We start from the raw sequence: 24,357 nt of genomic DNA on the forward strand, positions 1-24,357 counted from the left end.
ATGGTCCATTTTTGCAGACTCTCACACAAGTTAAACATCACTCACAACTTTCAGAGCTCACCATACATCGAAACAAACAGTTACAAAGAGGTTTTCAGATGTAGTTGACAGAGATAATGTTACAGGTCCTCCACATACATGCTTTTGTAAAGAGGGTACTTATCTCAACGATGTGGATTTACTTACATCTATTTCACAATGGAGTTTATTTTTATGTTTACTGCTTTTGCTTAAGTATATTGTCGAAGTATCTGAAGAAATTCGCTGATTCACATTCAAGTTTTTCATTTAGAAATTTCTCTTATTATTTTCTGTAACGTGTGTGTACCTCCAGGTCTTCTAATAAATAAGTTTCATGCCCTTTATGTAGTCGGTGGAGTACTCTAGTTTTACAAATGGGTCTTCTGTATTGTGTATGTGCTCTAATGTATGTGCTCTTATGTTATGTGTATGTAGTATGTGTAGACTGCCCTCTCTATATTGGTGTTGAAATAACTATGTAAATGTTTAGTTTTCAACATACAAAACTGCAGCAAAAACATTTACGTGATATAAAGTGTAGTCATGACCATTACTCAGACTCTGCAATATACGAAGAAATATGCCAGGAATGCTCCATGTTCTACATAGGACAAACAGGGTGAAATTTCTACACAACTAACTACATATAAAATCCATAACTAACTAAAAATTGCGCGTGTTTTATACATTGCAATAAAGTCAACAAAACAAAGTAAAATATTACACATGGAAAGTATTTCGGAAAATGGTACTATACAAAAAAGGTACACACTTGACTAGAAAAATCATTTCTCCAAACGCGTCGTGAAAAGCATAAATAAAACCAAATCGTGAACGGTAGCAGGAAGTTATATATAAACGAATCTTGATGAGATAAAACGCGTCGGTTATGAGGTTCCCTCTGCCAAATCACTCATCGTGCTCAATCTTTAAGCCACTAAGATTCAATTCCCATTGTGGCTAGTCGTTTTTCCTCGAAACTAAATCCCGATTCAGTGTGTCTCTGATCGATCAGTATTTTTCTGAATTCTTGTGTACCCCTCCGGTGTTGAAGTAAGCGGTAGTAGTTGTTTTATGATGTGCTGACTTTTTCTACACTATGAATTAATATAGGAGTTTTCTTGATATCTTTAAAGCGATTGGTGCCATTTGTTTATCGAGATGTGGTCTCCATATGTATTCTGAGTTTCGTAGAAGCAAATAATTTATCAGGTGACAAAAAGACGGTTCACAGTTAATTCAGGGGCAAGAAATTTATTGCCTTCTGACAACTTCCACATCGACTAACAAGAATTATCTGATAACCGTAAGTGACCCCCCCCCCCCTTGGAACCGCCCCCCCCCCTTCTGGTATTACGACCATTTCCAAGCAGGTGAAAGGTTTTCCACTTTACGTCAGACGAAAGAGACATTCAGACAGCATACCAAGACAATACCAGCAGCGGTGCGCACTCACGCATGCGCGCGCGTACACACACCAGTACACAAACACACCCAAACATGTTTGGCCCACTCATGGCTGTATGAATAGTTACGCAGCTACACTTACTCTTTGGTAATGTGCAGAAAGTACCACTCTCTAACACGACCGTCCACAGTCCAACATCCGATCTTATAATTTCTTTAGTAACTCAGTTCACTGAATAATTACATGTTCCATGGACCTGGTACATTATCGTAATTACGTGGAACAATTCAACTCACCGTAATGAAATTATTTTGTACCTACATAGACGACATGCTGACCACTTGAAGATAAATTTGTACATTAGTATGATAAGAGAAATTGTATGGCGTACAATTTTGAAACAAAAAAGTCGCAGTGTAGAGACACTGTACGCTGTAACTCCTCACCTGTTTGATCTGGTGATGAAAAACACATCATTTGATATAACCAAAGTAGTTAAACGAGGATTTTATCTAATATCACTGGGGTGTTAATAAAAATAAAATATAAATAAAAGACTCAGCGGTAATATAAACTCAATGTTGTGGTTCCTAGTTGCATTCTGATATTTTACATTATCTTTTCCCATATCTTTCCCTTAAATTTCGCAAAATTGTTGAAAGCCATCTGCAAGGAGAGCACCTTTGTGGCTGTAATTTAGTGTAAACCTTAAAAGAGCTTTGTATTAAAATTGTCAGATATTATAGCAGTAATGGAATATTTTAACATGTCTTGGATGAAAATAAGCTGCGCACTCGATTATTATCACTTGCTTCGCAACACTTTGAAATAGGCATCATTACAAGCATCATTGTAGCAAACCAGACCACAGTAGCACATAATCAGCGTAGCAACTGCACTCGCTGTCACCTGTTCATGAATTAAATCAGTGCACGACGTTCGGACAGTACATCGCAATCGTAAATCAGCACTAAAAATGTATTTGGTTGGTGGACTCAGGTAGGGCAACGTATATTTAATACAAAGAGAATACTGATTAGCAAAGCAAAAGTGTAATTAAAGGGTCGCCAGCCAACTAGGACATTGAATCTTGAGAATCTTAAGAAAGATAATGAAAAGAAATTTAAGCAAATAATCACTGGTGGGGGACAGAAGGTCTTCACGCTTTACCACAACTCAACAGTTAAGAAGAAAGGAAATGAATAAAAAAGCACTGGGTTTGCAGTTACTTATTCTGAAATTCTGAAGTTAATGAAGTTACTGGTTAAATAAATGACTGGTTGTAACTAAAACGTTGTTATGTAAAAATGAATTTCAGTAACCTCAGTGTAACGCAATGCAAAATTTGGAAAAAGGCAAGCAGTTCACTTTTCATTATGGAAGACTCAATTGGCTTTAAGCAAATGAGCAGCTTATTTACTTTCAATATAACAGCAACGAAATACATACTAAACCAGCAGAAGTCACTCGCTAAGCTAAATAGAGAATAAATCAAATTGCGCACTCTGAATTCGTTCTGTATCTGTAGTTATTAATTTTTCCAGTGACATTTCACGTTGCTTTACGCGACTGAAGTTAATACTCAAAACTGCAAATTAGTTAAGCCTCTGTCAAGCAGTATAAGGATGAACAGTTACTGAGGCAGAAAGTTCTGACTGAAACTGGTCATTAGCAAACAATCAAAACTGGCAGTAAATATTTAAGCAATATTCGTATTTTTCGACACTCAGTGACTGCATGGAAATGAAAAGGACCCTGTTCGGTAATAATGTCTGAGGATAATGACAACACGATTGCCCAACAACCTTAAACTATTGCTGGTTCTTATTCAGGTTAGTCATACTTTGTGAAGAAAATGTCACTGGGTAATGTCTCTACAGTATTATTTGTATATTGTGACTTAACAGTCTTACGATGCAGTACCTGCGCGGACGACGACGAATGTAGCCGACGACAGTACTGAGCTGTCACTTTTGCTGCGGCTGGCTGAGAACCAGGAGCCGTCTCCAGAGCCACGAATAATTATGGGAGAGGCAAATAGTTGGAACTGCAGCTTCCTCCGCCCGTCCTCTCCTTCCGTGCCCTCAGTACTCGCGAGTTAACTAATTAGGTGCGCCTACACTGACGCGATCATAGCTGCACACCGCGTCAGCGGGAGCGCCCCGCAAACAATTTCGCACTCTTTTATGACTCAAGCTGTTCCGCGTCCTCTTTGCTCGAGTGCGGCAGAGACTTCCCATAAGCAAAGATGAACAGTGGCACAACTATCGATACATTTAATTAAATTTCCTTGGCTCTTACCTATCAATTTACAGTATTTGGATTATAATTACAAACAATTATATACCGCCAGAAATAAATACAGTATAACATACATTACGTATTAAACATAGTTTCTGTAATAAAGGTTATAGATTCAAAATTACAAGTACAATACAACTTGTCAACGGTCATTAAACATCTCAAAATTCTGAATTATGCTGAACGTACTTTATTTGCATTTTCAGTGTTGTGATGACACTCAGACTGCCAGGCAGTGGCTACCGCTCTCGCTCCAAAAGTACTCAGCACAGTGAGAGGTCGAGCGAGCGAAGAGCTTAGGCGTAGGCAGCAGTCCGCGGAGACGGCCACTAGCGCCGGCAGACGGATTAGTTGACTTTCAGGGCGCGCTCGACACGGCAACCCGGACGCTCAGCAGCAGCAGTCAAAGGGTTAACTGATTCGGACTGAGCATTAATTGTATTGATCAACATGCTCAACAAATCGTTTGTATTTACAGGTACTACTGGTTTTGACTCTGACTCTAGTTCTTTCCTCGTATCCACCGCCAATATATTCGGTTTCGACTTTTATTCCGAATTTCGTAGCATCTGCTAATTCCCAGAATTCCAATTATCTCTGTTCCTGTATTTCACCGATAGCGTCTTTAATGCTAGCCGCTCGCTTCTCAAGAACGGGCTCCGCTCCATCGTTCCCTTTACTCTACAAATTCTTAACCATGAAGTACAATCAAATTGTAAGTTTCATTTGTGTTCATCATTTTGCCTGTTTTACTGATTAAGGCTAATTCAGAAATTTTGTGGCTTATTTGCACCACTTACTATTGCCGTACGTGAGCGACTTTATTCGTAGCGAAAGGTTTTAATACGCTACGATTCTGCACAATGCCAAATTCGGGCCAGGAACAATACCACACTGATAATATCCTGTGATTAGGCTCGCCGCATGTAACGTCCCCCTTCCTAATCGGAATACTGGATTGTGATATAATTGACCGTTATCGCGTATGCCTCATCACATTTTACAGTGAGTAAGGGTATCATCACCGAAGGACTCTAACACCGGTTAGTAGGAGGAATGTATACAACAGATAATTCTGAAGGAAGAATCTCTTCTAAATCTCATATAAATACTGATGGGTGGCAATTTAGTGCCATCGCTCACGAACTACACAACGAAGAAAACGGTATCACGCAATGTTTAATACAAAGGAAATATTGATTAGCAAAGAATGGATAATTAAACGGTCGCCAGCCCACTATGGCAATGAATCTCCAACATCTTTAGAAAACAGTACAGGAGAGAATAGTGAATCAGTTACTTATTCAGACATACTAAATTTTGAAACTAGAGTTAAATAAAGTTACTAATTAAATAAGTGACTGGCTGGAACTAGAACTTCGTTATGTATAAAATGACTTCAGCAGTCTCAGTGTAACGCAATCCAAAACTTAGAAAAACGTAAGCAATTTACTTTTGATTTCGAAAGACTGATTTGAATTTACATTAAGCAAATGAGCGACTGATTCTAGTTTTAATATAACAACAATAAAACACATACTGAGCCAGCAGAACTCACTCATTAAGCTAAACAGAGAATAACTCAAATTGCGCACTCTGAATTCATGCTGTGTCTTTAGTTATTAGTTTTGCCAGTGACATTTCACGGTACTTTAAGCGAAGGAAGTTAATATTCAAAACTGCCAATAAGTTAAGCATCTGTCATGCAATACAAGAGTGAACAGTTACTGCGGCGGAACATTTAGACTGAAACTGGTCATTAGCAAACAAACAAAACTGGCAGTAGATAGTCGACCAATTTTATATTTTTACGACACTCGGCGATTTCGTGGAGAGAAAAGAGACCCTGACTGCAAATAATGTCTCAGGACAATGACAACACGGGTGCCCCACATGCTTTAACTATTGCTGATTATTATTCAGGCTACTCGTACGTTGTGAAGGAAATGCCACTGGGTAATGTCTCTACTATATTAAAATATTTTAAACATTAACTGCACAACAGCGACGGTTTCACGTAATGAAATGGATAAAGAAATTCTTTACTTAGGTTTCGACAAATACAAATTTGTCTTCTTCAGAAGGTAACAATTTTACATTAGCAAGGACTAATGTACCATCGCCGTTTTTACAATTGTCGGCATAGATCCATGTGTCAAAAATAAAGTATTTCTCTATAATTAGGGTTTGTCACGTTAGTATTAAATGGCTCATGGATCTTGCAGAGCTCACAACCGACAACGGCGACGGTACATTAGTCTTTACTAATGTAAAATTGTTACCTTCTGAAGAAGATGAACAACGGCACAGCTATCAATACATTGAAAAAATATTCCTTATCTATTACCCAGAAATTTGCAATTTTTAAGTATAATTACAATCAGTTATATACAGCCAGAAATACAGTGTAACACCCATTACGTTTCTGTAATAAAGGTTACAGATTCAGGATTAGAAGTACAGTACAAGTTATCAACGGATATTAAACGGTGAACACTGTCGATGGTGCAGAAAGCATTTTCGGGTTTACAAACTTATTATCATTGCTATCTTTTCTATGTGTTTAACTTCTATCTGTGGTTCCTGGTGTGACGTGATACTAACCACACGCTCAATAAATAAATCCCAATAGTAACTGTCTTTTTATTTGAGAATGTGTACGTCCGTTCATTGTTTGTAGGGTAGTGGATTTCCTTCATTAAATGTTCTACGAAAGTGCGGCCAAGGTAAGATAAAGCTTCACGTTGTGGTTCCACTACGGCCAACTAGGCCCGACCAACTAACGTGTCATCCTGTACCAAGAGCATCACCGAATGCCGTATGGAGGGGTATGTGATCAGCACACAGCTTTCCCGCCTGTCGTTAGGTTGCTTGCCCCTCGAACCGTTACTAATGGTCGAGTAGCTGTTCACCTGGCCTCACGAGGCTGAATACACTCCGTATGAGTCTTTCCGCCTACGAAAACTCACTGATAATACTGGGAATCGAACCTGGATCCTCCACATGGCAGTCATCCACGCTGGTCACTCGGCTGACAAATATTCTACGGAAACAGAGGACCTACTTGTCAACATCACGAATTTCATGAACCTCTTTGTGAAATAGCAGCATCTTTGATGTATACAGCGAGACAGACGGGTTTTATTGTGAATTGATTTACATAAACCACTGATATCTGAAATTCCTATACAATATTATCCACATTTAAACTTCCCATCAGTAGCTGTTGTCAGGATTTAATTCGTTTGTACTTCCAAGCAACGTACATTCTTGATGAACAGTGGCAGTGACGGTTACCTGTATTTATAACAGCTATTCTTAATACTTATCTCAGATGCACTATTTCTGAGCCGTATCGGTTACCACCGATATTATACGTGCTTACGCACTCTCACTGTCAGTAAGCGCCAGCCGCTGTGACGAAGCGGTTCTAGGCGCTTCAGTCCGGAACCGCCCTGCTGCTGCCGTCGCAGGTTCGAATCATGCCTCTGGTATGGATGTGTGTGATGTCCTTAGGTTAGTTAGGTTTAAGTAGTTCTAAGTCTAGGGGACTGCTGACCTCAGATGTTAAGTTCCACAGTGCTTAGAGCCACTTGAACCACTGTTGAGCGGACGTACCGAGCTCGCGTGGCAGAGTCTTGGTCTCACAGTCAAGAGGCAATTTTCCGTCCGGCAGCTGGAGCTCCGTCTCCACTCTAAAAGTACAAGCTGCGGGGTGTCTCCAAAACTGCGCGTGTCCGAGTGCACGACGTCGGAGTCGGGGCTGCGTGAGCAAGCGGAGAGGAGGTGAAGAGGGTGGCCGAATATCGGCGAGGGGGAACACTGGTGTACCTGTGACCATTTGTGAGAGCCCCTTTTCAACCAAGAGAACTTGCTGAGCACGTTTCAGAACATGGTCTGTTGCTGTAAGCTTGAGCCATCATGCTGACTTCAATACACATTCCGATCTGTTCTGGCGCTGCAGTCCGGAACCGCGGGGCTGCTACTGTCGCAGGTTCGAATCCTGCCTCGGGCATGGGTGTGTGTGATGTCCTGAGGTTAGTTAGGTTTAGGTAGTTCTAAGTTGTAGGGGACTTATGACCTAAGATGTTGAGTCCCATATTGCTCAGAGCAATTTGAACCGATCTGTTCGGTGCTATTTGACGGACTATGTTCTCTATTTAGTTGCAGTCTCTTTTTACTTGGCGTTCGTCCGAAGGAACAGACACCATGTGTACGTATAGCTAAGGCAAGAAGGCCAGTGATATCTTCAGTGCAGATGCTCACCAGACTCTAAATATTACGGGAATAGGCGAACTACCACGAATAATGAGGATAACGGCCAGGAGCTTCAGCGTTTGTAATGTGTGTGGCTAAGGTGAGATTTTGACTATGAGGGGAGGCGTGCTAGCGCAGTCCGTGCAGTTACAATGACAACCGTGTCCGGATGGCTTAGTGGTCAGAGCGCCTGCCTAGTAAGCAGGATTCCCGGGTTCGAATTCTCATCCAGGACAAATTTTCGACTTTTCCCATTGATTTTCATCAGTGCTCGCTTACATCCAATATCATTAATCCCTTTGGATCTTAATTCATTATAGCTTCTTGATCAAAACCGTGTCTGTTGTTTCGGATGTGTGACCATGGGCAATGTAATGTATAACTTGAGGAAGCTGAAAGAACCACACCCTTTTGTGAACTGTTTATTCTGTGTTTCTTAAATGTGTTTAATTTATTCGTCTCAGAAGTACCAGTGTCTGCTCTATTTGGCCAGATCTTGTAGGATGTCACATCTAGAAATGTAAACTGTTGCTGGGTTTGAGGTCTGTCCACATTCGCATCATTGTAATGGAGAAATTAACTGGTCATCCATTGGCAGTTAGGCAAACTTTTTTACTTTGATACTTGTCCTAAGAGCTGGTTAATTTAAAGAAAATATTTTTTACGAATGATTTTTATTTGGTGGCCTGTCCATATGACAGTCCAAGCACATTGCTCTAAGCCTATTATAGTTATCAGTTGAAATGGGACACCCTCTTCTAACACTACCTCTTTTTATAGAAGTAACCGATGCCACGCATACTGTCAATTCTTGTATAGGTGAACATTCTCGGCTGTTTCACTGAAGGAATTTCATTTGATTTTGTACAGAATGTATTATACGAGGGTTATTCGGAATGTACTGAACGATCACTCACGAAATGGAAACCACAATGAAGATCCGACGAAGTTTTGTACAGGTGAGTTGGACAGTGTCTCTAATATACCCGTCGATCGTGTTACGTCGTTCGTTTTAGTTCTGAGCACAGAGGGGGCACATAAAGATACTTAGAACAATAGTGTCTCCTGCCAAGTACAAGGGCATGGTGAGAAATTTCGCTTGAAGCTATGCAGCCAACATTACATAACTGTCGCGTATTTTCTTCTTCAAGACAATTCTTTGCCGCATACTGCAGGGGCAATGACGATGCTATTGCATCGTTTTCAGTTGGAAATTTCTGATTACCCACAATATAGCCCGTAATTGTCTCCCTTTGAGTTTCATCTCTGCTCACATGAACCGCTGGCTATGAAGGCAACATTTTGTCACTGAAATCGAGCTGTGGGCCACCGTAGAGAGTTGGCGGAAAGCACTGGAGGCTGCTTCCTATAACGAGGGCATTGGAAAGTTGGCACAACGCTACGACATACGTCTAAGTCGGATTGGCGACTGTGGAGATAAGTAGCTGGAAGTTGTAGCAAACTGTTGAAATAAACAGTTTTTATTTTCACTGTCGTTTCCATTTCGCGACCTATCATTCCTTACTTTCAGAATAGCCCTCGTATTTAAAGCAAAAATGTATAAAGAAATTAATTAGTTACAATTGATATGTACTAACGCTTATAAATTATTCTTGTTGTTGAAATATCTGAGATTAGAAATTCTGGCATACTTAAAATTCATATTATGCGTTGCACGATCTAAAGCTAATTATTAAATTTATTTCTAGATTAAACTATAAAAGAATGATGTGGCTTAGTAAAGATTCACCTTTTGTCAAGATAGTATGTAAACTCTGTTGCTTTGTAAGCTCTTTGGAATGTGGTGAGTAGCGTAGGACGTTAGGATGGAAACGCACGTATTTTGCTAATCTTGTCAACAACAATGTAATTGAAAGTTTTACAAAAATGAAAATTGTGAAGTGGTGCGATATAGAAGAGTGGCATAAAATAAAAGAAAATCATAGCAGCAGATAACACTTCATCTGTTATTTATTTATTTCACCTGGCAAGATTAGGGCCATGAGGCCCTCTCTTACATCTAACCAGGCATTCTATTTATTTTACATTCATTTGTTTTAGTAGGCATGTTAAACTACATCTAGTACAAAAAGTGATATAAACAATTACAAATGCACACTTGGAAAAATACATACATATAAAGATTATATTCGTAGATGATAAGTACTGTCATAATTAGACATTATGAAAGAGACACATTTTAGATAGGAGTGCCAGCAGCAGAAATTATGAGGGAGACTGATGGTGAAGGGAGGAGAAGAACAGAGACATGATTAAACGTAATTAAGGAAATATAAAGGAAAAGAAGATTGTGTGGTTAATAGAGATAGATGAAGTGGAAGAAGAGAAAGGAGCAAGATAGGAAGCACTAGCTTATCTAATTGACAGAGGAGAAGATTGGTCTTGTACATTGATTTTGTGGAAAACGTTATGAGGATAATAGTAGGAAATGCTTCAACTTCATCTTAAAAACAGCAGTTGATTGAATTTTGCTCAAGGTAAGGGGCAGTTTGTTCCAGAGGCGGACAGCGGCAAGTGAGAAGGAGTTTGCAAAAGTTTTTGTTTTGTGAGTGGGCACAGTTAGGATACCAAATTAGAGTGGCCTCGTGTTTCGATTATGATGGCATGAAAGTTGTTTAATCTCTGATGCAAGATACTGAAGTGCTTGCGTGACGAGGAGACGGTGAAGTAGACATAGAGTGTGGTAGTCACGCAATTTGTCCGGCCGCAGCCACTCCAGCTGGGAGTATGAAGCACTTACATGATCATATCGGCGAATGTTGGAGGTGTAACGCACACAAACATTCATAGTTAGTTCTAGCCGTCGGTTGTTTTCACTACTCATGCCTTGTTGTCAGCCGGTGTGGCCGTGCGGTTCTAGGCACTTCAGTCTGGAACCCCGTGACCGCTACGATCGCAGGTTCGAATTCTGCCCTGGGCATGGATGTGTGTGGTGTCGTTAGGTTAGTTAGGTTTAAGTAGTTGTAAGTTCTAGGGGACTGATGACCACAGTGCTCAGAGCCATTTGAACCATGCCATGTTGAATTACATCACAATGGTGGAGGTTCGGTAGAACGAGTGCTCGAACGAGCTGGCGTTTCAAGTCCTGTGGAAATACGTTCCGAAACGTTTTGAGAGCATGGGGACAAGAGGACGTCTTCCAGCACACTGCGACTGTATTCTCCATCACGCCGACCGAAGTGGCCGTGCGGTTAAAGGCGCTGCAGCCTGGAACCGCAAGATCGCTACGGTCGCAGGTTCGAATCCTGCCTCGGGCATGGATGTTTGTGATGTCATTAGGTTAGTTAGGTTTAACTAGTTCTAAGTTCTAGGGGACTAATGACCTCAGCAGGTGAGTCCCATAGTGCTTAGAACCATTTGAATCATTTATCTCCACCACGTTCAGATGCTCATCCAAAGTTACACCCTAGTTCTTAACTGTTTTCTGATATGGAATTGTAATACCGTCGAGCAGAATAGGAGGCAGCCGTTCGCGGAAATGTGAACTTATTAATTTCTGATGCGCTATTAAGATTACTTGTGTCTTTTTTGTATTAAGTTTAAGCCCCAGGTTTTTCGCCCATGTGACTACTGAAGACATATCATCATTCATCTCAGCGACTGCAGGTCGCTGATTCAGTTATAGTCTGTGTACATCATTTTTTAATGCTGACAGAAAGATTCTCTAAGCCGCTGTTTACAAACAGCCGTAAACATCCATTGAAAATGTCTCCATCCTTGTAGTCTCGAATTTCAAACAACGAGACAAAGCCTTACGCCTCGCCCGGGCCCGTCAAAACCGGCATTAAACTGTTGATGACTCGGGACACGTTGTCTGGTCGCACGAGTCTCGTTTCAAATTGTATGGGTGGATGGACATGTACGGGTATGGAGACAACCTCATGAATCCTTGGACCCTGCAAGTCAGTAGGGGAATATTCAAGCTGATGAAGGCTCTGTAATGGTGTGGGACTTGTGCAGGTGGAGTGACATGGAATCCCAGATACGATTCTGACAGGTAACACGTACGTAAGCATCCTGTCTGATCACCTGCGTCCATTCATGTCCATTGTGCATTTCAACGGACTTGGGCAATTCCAGCAAGACAATGCGACATCACACACGTCCAGAAGTGCTACGGAGTGTCTCCGGGAAGAATCTTCCGAGTTTAAACATTTCCATTGGTCACCAAACTCCTCAGACGAGCATTACTGAGCAAATCTGGGATGCCCTGTAACTTGCAATGCAGAAGAGATCTCCACCCTCTGGTACGGTTACGGATTTATGGACATCCCTGCGTGATTCATAGTGTCACGTTCCCTGCAGTGCTATTTCACACATTATTCGACTCCATGCCACTTCGTGTGGCAGCATTTCTGCATGCTCGCGGGGACCCTACTCGGTATTAGGTGTACCGGTTTCTTTGGCTCTTCGGTGTACAACGAGCAACCAATAGCGTTTACGCTTCTGGCAGACTCCTTCTGTCTGCAAAGTTTATCAAAAGCGTGTGGTGAGTGTGCCACATCTACACATACTCGCAAGCACACACACACACACACACACACACACACACACACACGCGCACGCACACACGCACACGCACATATACACACCAAAACAAACAACCGGCATGCAAAATAAGTTGTTTACAGCTGTCACCTGGATGTTAGCAGAGTATTCCAGTTCCTTTAAGCATGTGCATCAATAGAAATTACGAAAACTGCATTATAATAAGTAAACATTTACGACGATACATATTTTATCATAACTATGACAAAATTAATGGCTCACTCGATTCCCGCTGCTGTTCATCTTCAACTAACCTAACACTGGCAAAAATGGGCTGCCACTCATGTCTATTATTTTTTCTGCTCTTTTAGAGTAGAAATTCCATAACACTCCAAACAAACATTGGAATTTGCTGCATATTACATCAAAGAATAGCAAAATTACGGTTGCATGTTTTACAACATATTATGGACTAAGATAACATATCGTTCGGAAACAAGCGTGGAAAGGGAAATAGCACGTCACTGCTTTTTGACATAGGATGTCAATGACAATAATTAAAAGTGAATCATTATCCACTGGGATAAACTTTACACCACTTTATCTACATGCACTGTGACGCTTTCAATGTGAGTTACAAGAGTTTTCATTTCATTTGGAGCTAGGAAATTTCATCGGACTGAAATGTCTATTGTTTAGTGTATATTCTTTTCCAAACACCACTCTAGTTACAAAGAAAGCTGTAAATTACCAAAACTATCAGATTAATTTATGACAGTATGATTCACTTTATTTTCCCACCAACTGTGAACTAGATTCATCATCTGGCTGGAGTTTGATGACTACTTCTTTATATCTTCTTCTGATGCTAGTTCTCTCACAAAAAAACGACGTGAATAAGGTGTTAAAAAATCATTTTCATTGGCTTGGGAAAACAGTCTACACGTTAAGTATAGCAATTATATTAATGTCAGCAAAGTCAGCCAGCCAGAGTGGCCGAGCGGTTCTAGGCGCTACAGTCTGGAACGGCGCGACCGCTACGGTCGCCGGATCGAATCCTGCCTCGGGCATAGATGTATGTGATATCCTTAAGTTAGTTAGGTTTAAGCAGTTCTAAGTTCTAGGGGACTGATGACCTCAGATGTTAAGTCCCATAGTACTCAGAGCCATTTGAACCATTTTTTTTTTTTCAGCAAAGTTAAATTATGGTACGAAAATTTGAAAGAAAGGAACTCAGAATGAGAGATAATGTGCGTTCAAATTGTAATGAATCCATTATCAAATGAGTGACGTGGTACACTACGTAAGTTTAGGTTTGGGATAAAAGGGGGATAAATGAGCTAACTATGGAAACGGTGTAACACCTCGCAGTGTAAGATTATCAGCATACAGAGAATTATATAATTTGTTGTTTGACTACACCTGAAATAACGAGCTACGTGATGCGGGATCTTCATGGTCATGCTACAATTTTTAAGTCCAATCTATGTTAACGAAACCTATAAAGAAAGACCTTTGAACTCTGTGTCTACGGCCGTACTAGCGTACTTTTCGCGCACATTCACGGAACACGCGGAACTATGTCACTGCTTGCCACACGAGTGCTTTCACACGTAGCGTGAAGAAGCCCAGGGACTTCTCATCAGTAGTGCATAGGTGGAAGATTCTGCGCACTAGTTGTTGGTATCAATAAGATAGTTGTTGAATAAGAATTCGGGCCTTGTGCTGTGTGCCGCTAACTCTAAGTAAATACAGATAGGCTAACCAGTTAAAATTTAAAATTAATTTTTTACATTGTACTCACATCAAAAAGTTTTGCATCATCTCGGTTCCGAGAGCTCCGGAACCTGTACCGAGAGGAATAGAGATCACCATAAGCATAATTTCCGCCTTTTGTATTGCTCATGAAAACCACGCATTGCATTTTGTTCAACCATACAGGGAGGACTTCAGAAGTGGTGGTCATTATTGCTGTACACACCGGTACCTCTAATACCCTGTATCACCCTCTTGCATCGATACATGTCCGCAATCGTCGTGGCATACTATCCACAAGTTCATGAAGGCACTGTTCGTCCAGATTGTTCCAGTCCTCATCGGTGATTCGGCGTAGATCTGTCAGAGTGGTTGGTGGGTCAAGTCGTCCATAAACAGCCCTTCTCAAACTATCTCAAGCGTCTTTGATAGGGATCATGTCTAGAGAACATGTTGGCCACTCTAGTCGAGTAATGACGTTTTGCAGAAGAAAGTTATTCACAAGATGTGCACGATTGTGGCGTGAATTGTCCTCCATGAAGACGAATACCTCGCCAGTATGTTGCCGATATGGTTGTACTATCGGTCGAAGGACGGCATTTACGTATCGTACAGCTGTTATAACACCTTCCATGACCACCAGCGGCGTACGTCGGTCCCACATAATGCCACCCCAAAACAGCAGCAAGGTGCTGCACTCGCAGGACAGTGTGTCTAAGACGTTCAGCTTGACCTGGTTGTCTACAAATACGTCTCCGACGACTGTCAGCTTGATGGTGTATGCGACAATCATCGGTGAAGAGAACGTCCGTTCTCCTGAGCTGACCACTCGGCATTTTGCTGGGCCCATCTGTACAGCGCTGCATGGCGTCATGGTTGCAAAGGTGGACCTCGCCATGTACGTCGGGAATGAAGTTGAACATCAAGCAGCCTATTGCACTCAGTTTGAGCCGTAACACGACGTCCTGTGGCTGCAATTAAAGCATTATTCAAGGTGGTGGCTTTACTGTCAGGGTTCCTCCGAGCCAAAATCCGTAGGTAGCTGTAATCCATGGCACTATTAGCCCTTTGGCGACCTGAGTGAGGCATGTCGTCGACAGTTCCAGTCTCACTGCACCTCATCCACGTCCGAACAACATAGCTTTGTATCACTCCGAGACGCCTGGACACTTCCCTTGTTGATAGCTTTTCGTGGCACAAAGTAACAATGCGAAAGCGATCGAACTGCGGTATTGATCGTCTGGGCATGGTTGAACTACAGACAACACGAGCTGTGTACCTCTTTCGTGATGAAATGACTGGAACTGATCGACTGTCAGACCCCCTCCGTCTAATAGTCGCTGCTCATGCATCGTTGTTAACATCTTTGGGCGGGTTTAGTGACATCTCTGAACAGTCAAAGGGACTATGTCTGTGATACAATATCTACGGCCTACGTCTATCTTCAGGAGTTCTCGGAACCGGGGTGTTGCAAAAATTTTTTTTGTATGTGTAAAACAGACTACAGGACAATGCAGCACTTCACACACTGAAAACATCACGAATAAATGGCATGGCACAGAGCAAATGCACTTTTTAGAATGGGAAGAATTTGCTGAAGAGTGTCGTGCGAAATATAAATAAAAAGATACCCCACAGACTTTCACCAACAATTTATAATAGATCAAATCAAATATTTAGCGACTGGGAATTCGATGGTTTCTCTACGTTTAGAGTTCCTTCTCTAGACGCCCTCCTAAACCCGCAGGACAGGACAAGTAGTAGGAATTGTGGAAGGGTGCCGCAATGAGCGGCTGTCAGCTACACTCCTCAAATAACACTTTATTTAGTTGCCCAAACATTAAAGCGCAACTTCTAAACTTGACTATCGACAGAAAACGTCTTTAACGCTAAAACGGCAGAAGGCCCGTGTATTAAATACAACTGCTACAGATATATATATATATATATATATATATATATATATATATATATATATATATATATATATATATATATATATATATATATATATTTCAGACGGAAGACTCTATGCTTTAACCTTAAATAATATTTAAGTCCAAGCGATGTAAGACTTGACTAGTCAGACAGATGAAGTTTTTTAAAAGCAGCTGAAGGGCGATAAATTTAAAACAAGATAACTACAATAACCTTTCAATAGGCAGAAGGTCCGAGCTTTACGACCAATAGGAAATCTTACTCCAAAACGGCTGAAGGCCTGTGTTTTTAAAACAACTGCAACCAATTTTCTAAGGTAGAAGGCCCAAGGCTTTTAACCTTAAATAGTATTTAAGTTCAAGTAAAGGAAGACTTGGTAAGTCAGAATCCAAAATTTTAAAGCGGCTGAAGGCCCATCATTTTAAGATCAATACAACTATGATAAAATTTCAACAGCAGATGGCCCACAGCTTTACCTTGAAAGAATGTAATACTTGCTAAGTTAGAACCTTAATACTTAAAGCGGCTGAGAGCCCATGCTTTTAAAGGAGCAACACAACTACAATAAATTTTCAACAGGCAGAAAGCCCACAGCTTTATCTTCCAAAAGGTAATACTTGATAGGTAAGATCCTTAAAACTTATAGCGGGTGAAGGTCGAAGCTTTAAAACAAAACAGTAAATTTTCAACAGGCAGAAGGCCCAAGCCTTATCTTCAGACAATGTAAGAATTGCCCAATTTAGAAAAACTTACTTTTAAAACGGCAGAGGGTCTTTTTTAAAAAAACACAATTACAAGCATGCAAATTCCTACCATCGGCTATGAGCCATTAAAAATTCACAATTAAATACAAACAGGAAAGGCAGTATAGGCAACGGTGGTCAGAAGTTTCCTGGGGGCTCGGTCTGCCCTTGAAATCCTAACGTTAGTTTAGGTGAGACAAGGAGTCGGGCCCATCTATACTCGATCCGCCGGCAACACAACCAAGACACAGTCAGGGACCCACCGACAAGACGACTTGCTAACCACCGATCAGTATACGAGAATTCCAAAGCCAAAACATTGCAGTCATAGCCAACCACAACCAAAAATACGTTAAGCTGTCAAAACTACGCACCATGTTGGACAGCGACAACAAGTGAGGAAAGGGCGCTGCCTGAATTTACGTCAATGACCAGGGCAGGTAACCCGAACACTAACGGCCATAAAGCAGAAAATTCCGCTGTTCACTTGAATTTCAAGCTACCACGGTGGCTAAATCTTCACCAATTCGAACACTCGCTGTTGCTTGCAGGAATACCGCCAACAGCGAACCACCAACCGTGAACAGACGTGGCTTCGGTAATTAAATCACCACTCAACTTACATGTCCTGGGTCGGAGAACCACGAACCTCATAGCACTCGGAACAGGCCCCAAACACTCAGACACTGTATAGAAACCGCCAGCGGGCCTCGCAAACTGCGCCGCTCGGAGACTCGTTTGCTGATCCGCTCCAACCGACCGATTCGCTGCACACCGCCAAGCCGGAACTATCAACAACAGACAAAAGATCGTATATGATGCAAATATCGATACACACCGTTGCTGCCACACGTAGAAAGAGGAAGAACCAAGGTATAACCTCAATGTTGTTGTTGTTGTGGTCTTCAGTCCTGAGACTGGTTTGATGCAGCTCTCCATGCTACTCTATCCTGTGCAAGATTCTTCATCTCCCAGTCCCTACCGCAACTTACATCTTTCGGAATCTGCTTAGTGTTTTCATCTCTTGCTCTCCCTCTACGATTTTTACCCTCCACGCTGCCATCCAATACTAAATTGGTGATCCCTTGATGCCTCAGAACATGTCCTACCAACCGATCCCTTCTTCTAGTCAAGTTGTGCCACCAACGCCTCTTCTCCCCAATTCTAGTCAATACCTCCTCATTAGTAATGTGCTCTACCCATCTAATCTTCGGCATTCTTCTGTAGCACCACATTTCAAAAGCTTCTATTCTCTTCTTGTCCAGACTATATATCGTCCATGTTTCACTTCCGTACATGGCTGCACTCCACACAAATACTTTCAAAAATGACATCCTGACACTTAAATCTATACTCGATGTTAACAAAATTCTCTTCTTCAGAAACTCTTTCCTTGCCATTGCCAGTCTACATTTTATATCCTCTCTACTTCGACCATCATCAGTTATTTTGCTCCCCAAATAGCAAACCTCCTTTACTACTTTAAGTGTCTCATTTCCTAATCTAATTCCCTCAGCATCACCCGACTGAATTCAAATACATTCCATTATCCTCGTTTTGCTTTTGTTGATGTTCATCTTATATCCTCCTTTCAAGACACAGTCCATTCCGTTCAACTGCTCTTCCAAGTCCTTTGCTGTCTCTTACAGAACTACAATATCATCGGCTCAATATGCAGATTGAATAACATCGGGGAGAGACTACAACCCTGTCTCACTCCCTTACCAACCACTGCTTCCCTTTCATGTCCCTCGACTCTTATAACTGCCACCTGGTTTCTGTACAAATTGTAAATAGCATTTCGCTCCCTGTAATTTACCCCTGCCACCTTTAGAATTTGAAAGAGAGTATTCCAGTCAACATTGTCAAAAGCTTTCTCTAAGTCTACAAATACTAGAAACGTAGGTTTGCCCTTCCTTAATCTAGCTTCTAAGATAAGTCGTAGGGTCAGTATTGCCTGACGTGTTCCAACATTTCTACGGAATTCAAACTGATCTTCCCCGAGGTCGGCTTCTACTAGTTTTTCCATTCGTCTGTAAAGAATTCGCGTCAGTATTTTGCAGCTGTGACTTATTAAACGGATAGTTCGCTAATTTTCACATCTGTCAACACATGCTTTCTTTGGGATTGGAATTATTATATTCTTCTTGAAGTCTGAGGGTATTTCACCTGTTTCATACATCTTGCTCACCAGATGGCAGAGTTTTGTGACGACTGGCTCTCCCAAGGCCATCAGTAGTTCTAATGGAATGTTGTCTACTCTGGGGGCCTTGTTTCGACTCAGGTCTTTCAGTGCACTGTCAAACTCTTCACGCAGTATCGAATCTCCCATTTTATCTTCATCTACATCCTCTTCCATTTCCATAATATTGTCCTCAAGGACATCGCCCTTGTATAGACCCTCTATATACTTCTTCCACCTTTCTGCTCTCCCTTCTTTGCTTAGAACTGGGTTTCCATCTGAGCTCATGATGTTCATGCAAGTGGTTCTCTTCTCTCCAAAGGTCTCTTTAATTTTCCTGTAGGCAGTATCTATCTTACGCCTAGTAATACTCGCTTCTACATCCTTACATTTTTCCTCTAGCCATCTCTGCCTAGCAATTTTGCACTTCATGTCGAACTCATTTTTGAGATGTTTGTATTCCTTTTTGCCTGCTTCTTTTACTGCATTTTTATATTTTTTCCTTTCGTCAATTAAATTCAATATATCTTCTGTTACCCAAGGATTTCTACTAGCCCTCGTCTTTTTACCTACTTGATGCTCTGCTGCCTTTACTGCTTCATCCCTCAGAGCTACCCATTCATCTTCTACTGTATTTCTTTCGACCATTCCTGTCAATTGTTCCGTTATGCTCTCCCTGAAACTCTCTACAACCTCTCGTTTAATCAGTTTATCCAGGTCCCATCTCATTACATTCCCACCTTTTTGCAGTTTCTTCAGTTTTAATCTACAGATCATAACCAACAGATTGTGGTCAGAGTCCACATCTGCTCCTGGAAATGTCTTACAATGTAAAACCTGGTTCCTAAATCTCTGTCCTACTGTTACATAATCTATCTGATACCTTTTAGTATCTCCAGGTTTCTTCCATGTATACAACCTTCTTTTATGATTCTTGAACCAAGTGTTAGCTATGATTAACTCATGCTCTGTGCAAAATTCTACCAGGCGGCTTTCTCTTTCATTTCTTAGCCCCAATCCATATTCACGTACTACATTTCCTTCTCTCCTTTTTCCTACTACCGAATTCAAGTCACCCATGACTATTAAATTTTCGTCACACCTCACTATCTGAAAATTTCTTTTATTTCATCATACATTTCTTCAATTTCTTCGTCATCTGCAGAGCTAGTTGGCATATAAACTTGTACTACTGTAGTAGGCGTGGGCTTCGTATCTATCTTTGCCACAATAATGCGTTCACTATGCTGTTTGTCGTAGCTTACTCGCATTCCTATTTTCCTATTCATTATTAAACCTACTGTTGCATTACCCCTATTTGATTTTGTTTTTATAACCCTGTAGTCACCTGACCAGAAGTCTTGTTCCTCCTGCCACCGAACTTCACTAATTCCCACTATATCTAACTTTAACCTATCCATTTCTCTTTTTAAATTTTCTAACCTACCTGCCCGATTAAGGGATCTGACATTCCACGCTCCGATCCGTAGAACACCAGTTTTCTTTCTCCTGATAACGACATCCTCTTGAGTAGTCCCCGCCCGGAGATCCGAATGAGGGACTATTTTACCTCCGGAATATTTTACCCAAGAGAACGTCATTATCATTTAACCATACAGTAAAGCTGCATGCCCTCAGGAAATATTACGGCCGTAGTTACCCCCTGCTTTCAGCCGTTCGCAGTACCAGCACAGCAAGGTCGTTTTGGTTAGTGTTACAAGGCCAGATCAATCATCCAGACTGTTGCCCTTGCAACTACAGAAAAGGCTGCTGCCCCTCTGCAGGAACCACTCGTTTGTCTGGCCTGTCAACAGATACCCCTCCGTTGTGGTTGCACCTACGGTACGGCTATCTGTATCGCTGAGGCACGCAGGCCTCCCCACCAACGACAAGGTCCATGTTTCATGGGGGGGGATAACCTCAATAACCGCGGGAAACCAAATGCAGAGTAACAGCCAAGTTCTAAAGCAACGCATAAGCCGGGTTGGGCACGACTCACTTCTCTGCTGACCTACATGGCATAAACAAAAAGAGGAACGTATGAAACTAACGATCACAAAAGAGCGGAAGAATAACAGCGACTATGAAAAGCCAACAGACTTCTCTTACTGTGTGGGATCCATGGGTGGAAAGACAAGAATCGTTAAACCACGAAGACCAGGCAGCAATGTAATAACTGCAAAAACCAATTTTTCATTGTACTCATGACCATGGCACGCAGCAGTTATTGCTTCACATTCATAGACGTAAGGGCATTTGGTTGTCTAGGAGACTATAATGTATTCAGACCAACTGATTTAGGCAAAAGGTTTACAATCAAACTTTGAATTTGCAAGATGCAGCACTACTTCCAAATGATCCTTGTGAACTGATAAGCCCTTATGTGTTTGTGGCTGACGACGCTTTTGCAGTGAGTGACATCTTAATGAAACCGCACTCCTCAAAATACTTTCCTAGTAAACAAAACTCTTAGCTACAGGCTTGCACCAGCATGGCATTATGAAGTGTACATTTGAATTGGTAACTAATAAATGGAGGATCGTCCAGTCGATGTAGAGACCACATGACGGTTACAATTTTAATGATACACTGACATGTATAATGTAAAGTATTGATGCACGTTGGACAAAAGTAACTAATAGCGGCAAAAGTATCAGAGTCCATTTTGCCGATTACCACTTTTCCCCCTAAAGATCTGCACCATGGTAAGATCGTTAGGACAATATCCTCGGATAAAGACTGGTTTCCCTAGTCTAAAAATGGGCTTGTTTACAATTTATCCTGGAATGAATTTCAGTGCATAGTGTTTAGAAATGTTAATGAAATATTTACTGTCACCCTAGATTTAATTCCGCTTGTTATTCACTCCAGCTCACCTTTCTTCCTAAACTACTCATCGCGATCCTCTCTTTTTACCTCTGTTATCTTAGTTTTGTACTCTTCGTCCCATGTGTTTGTTGTACAACCATGAGTGTTTCTGCATTTAAATAACCATTACTTCACTGCTCGCTCGCTCAAGGATTATTTTTCAGGAGGGAGCGTCCAAATCGAAAAAGTAATCTATCTATTGTGACTTTTTATTTTATAATACAGAAAAATATTCGATTAAAGAGCTTGAAGAGATTAGACAGATGGACTAGAAACGATTTGCTGTTTTCATTCCCCTTAAACGATCAATAAACGTGTAAATAGCTCAAATTTCCGCAAAAGTACTAGCTAAACATTTACTTACTTTAGAACAGTGTTACTGAAACATCAATCAGTCTCCCACAGTACGCAGTAGAAAACAAACAGCTCGAAACAGTAAGAGACACTAACAAAAGGTTACAAAATAAAATCAAGTCGTGTAGGAGATTGAACGAAAATGGTTATTATAAAGTCTGGTTTCTCGTTAATATGTCGGGTAATGGACAGGTGTGTCAGTCTATTCCACTCTTCGTTCATTGACAAGCGCAAGTATCGTTTCAGTTGACGCAAGCAGCTAAGACTTCGCTCACAACTGAATGTTTACACAGGAGGAACACAGATATTGGAAGCAGTGATCGAATGTTTCGGAAGATCCGAAATAAAAAATTAAATGATTCGCACAACTCACAATAATTTCAGTGACTAGAGATTCTCCGGTTTTCCTGTTCCTGTATACAGTACAGTTGAAGTAAGGATGCAAAATATTCAATCTGCTGGCTTACAAGATTGCCTTCCTCATTGAGAACACACACACTCGTGAAACCGAGCAAACTGTAAATTTTCTGCAAGCATCTGACTGGATCTAAAGATGTATTATAAGTCCATAGATGAAAAATGCCTGGTTCAGTGACTCAGAGCTAGTATCTTCATCTTTTTATGTGACTGCTAGTGATTACTTTGATACGACTGGACAGGCGCTTCATCAATTTTGCTTTGACAGGTCTATTCCACTCAGTGTGACCCTTCCGGCTAAAATCATTCGCTATTCTTTTCTACATGAAGGGCACCTGCTCAACTCACACAGTGTTTTGAATATAGACACTGACCTTGAGTCTACTCTGTTCTTTTCCGACATACCTATGCTGCACTAAACTTTTCCCTTGTAGGACTAAGTATGGCACTGAGAGTGGAAACAAAGGAAGCTCATTAGCTCAAACCCAACCTTGTGTGATTAATTTTCACGGAATCTTTTACACAAAAACAAGAGTTGAAGCCTTATATAATTTCGTGAATCTTCCTGTGCTGATCTACTTCACGCTCTTCACACCTGAAGACCCTTTCATTCCAAATTTTCTTTGGAAATTTGTGGTAAAGTCTTATGGGACCAAACTGCTGAGGTCATCGGTCCCTAAGCTTACACACTACTTAACCTAACTTAAACTAACTTAGCTAAGGACGACACTCACATCCGTGCCCGAGGGAGGACTCGAACCGCGGACGGGGGAGCCGCACCTTTCATTTAACTTTCAGTCACGACTGCAGTCGTAGGCAAGACTGAATAATATTAATAAATCGTTATTATACTAGAAAATTTCAATTGTATCTAATATAAGTCAAAATATTTCGGAGGAGGGGGTTACTGGGGTGCCCTGGGTCTCCCCACCCCAACCGACATCCCTACCCCTGCGTGCGTGGCTGTTTCGCTGTCCATTTACACCATTTGAACACTTTATAAGATACAACAAGACGGCTACAATGACAATAACGCGAGAGTGGTGCAGTCTGTCTACAAACAGAACAGCATGCTCCTGAGTCTCTAGTCCTTCTACCCAGCTATTTCATACACACGCACACAAATTGTTCCACAAAGTTGCAATGACTCTTCCACGGCGGGTTTCTCAAATCAGTGACGGCACATTGCCCAGATACGTCTGGAGAGTGTTAATGTTGCGTTATACGGAATAAAACAATTTGTAACTAATGCAAATAAGGCAAGATACGCACATGAACACATCACCGCTGGACTCGGATACTATACGGGGTGAACATTAAAAAATCGAGAAACTGATAGGCGTATGGAAATGTGAAGGAAGCTCCAATGAACATATTTCCCATGGACGGTGTGCATGCACAATCTTGGCGGGCCACTTTCCTCGAGCTTGTACTATGGTTCGTATCAGCATCCTGTAGATCTAGGTACTCCAGTTGGTGTACCACAGTCTGCCGCCACACATTTGAATATTTCAAGCAGACTTCTTCCGCGGAAACTAAAACCGTCGAAAGTAATATCACTGGCTAACTATAGGCCTTGTCACTATCACCACATTTTTCCGGAT

The sequence above is a fragment of the Schistocerca americana genome, chromosome 3 (genome assembly GCF_021461395.2).
Source record: "Schistocerca americana isolate TAMUIC-IGC-003095 chromosome 3, iqSchAmer2.1, whole genome shotgun sequence".
NCBI classification, from domain to species: domain Eukaryota; kingdom Metazoa; phylum Arthropoda; class Insecta; order Orthoptera; family Acrididae; genus Schistocerca; species Schistocerca americana.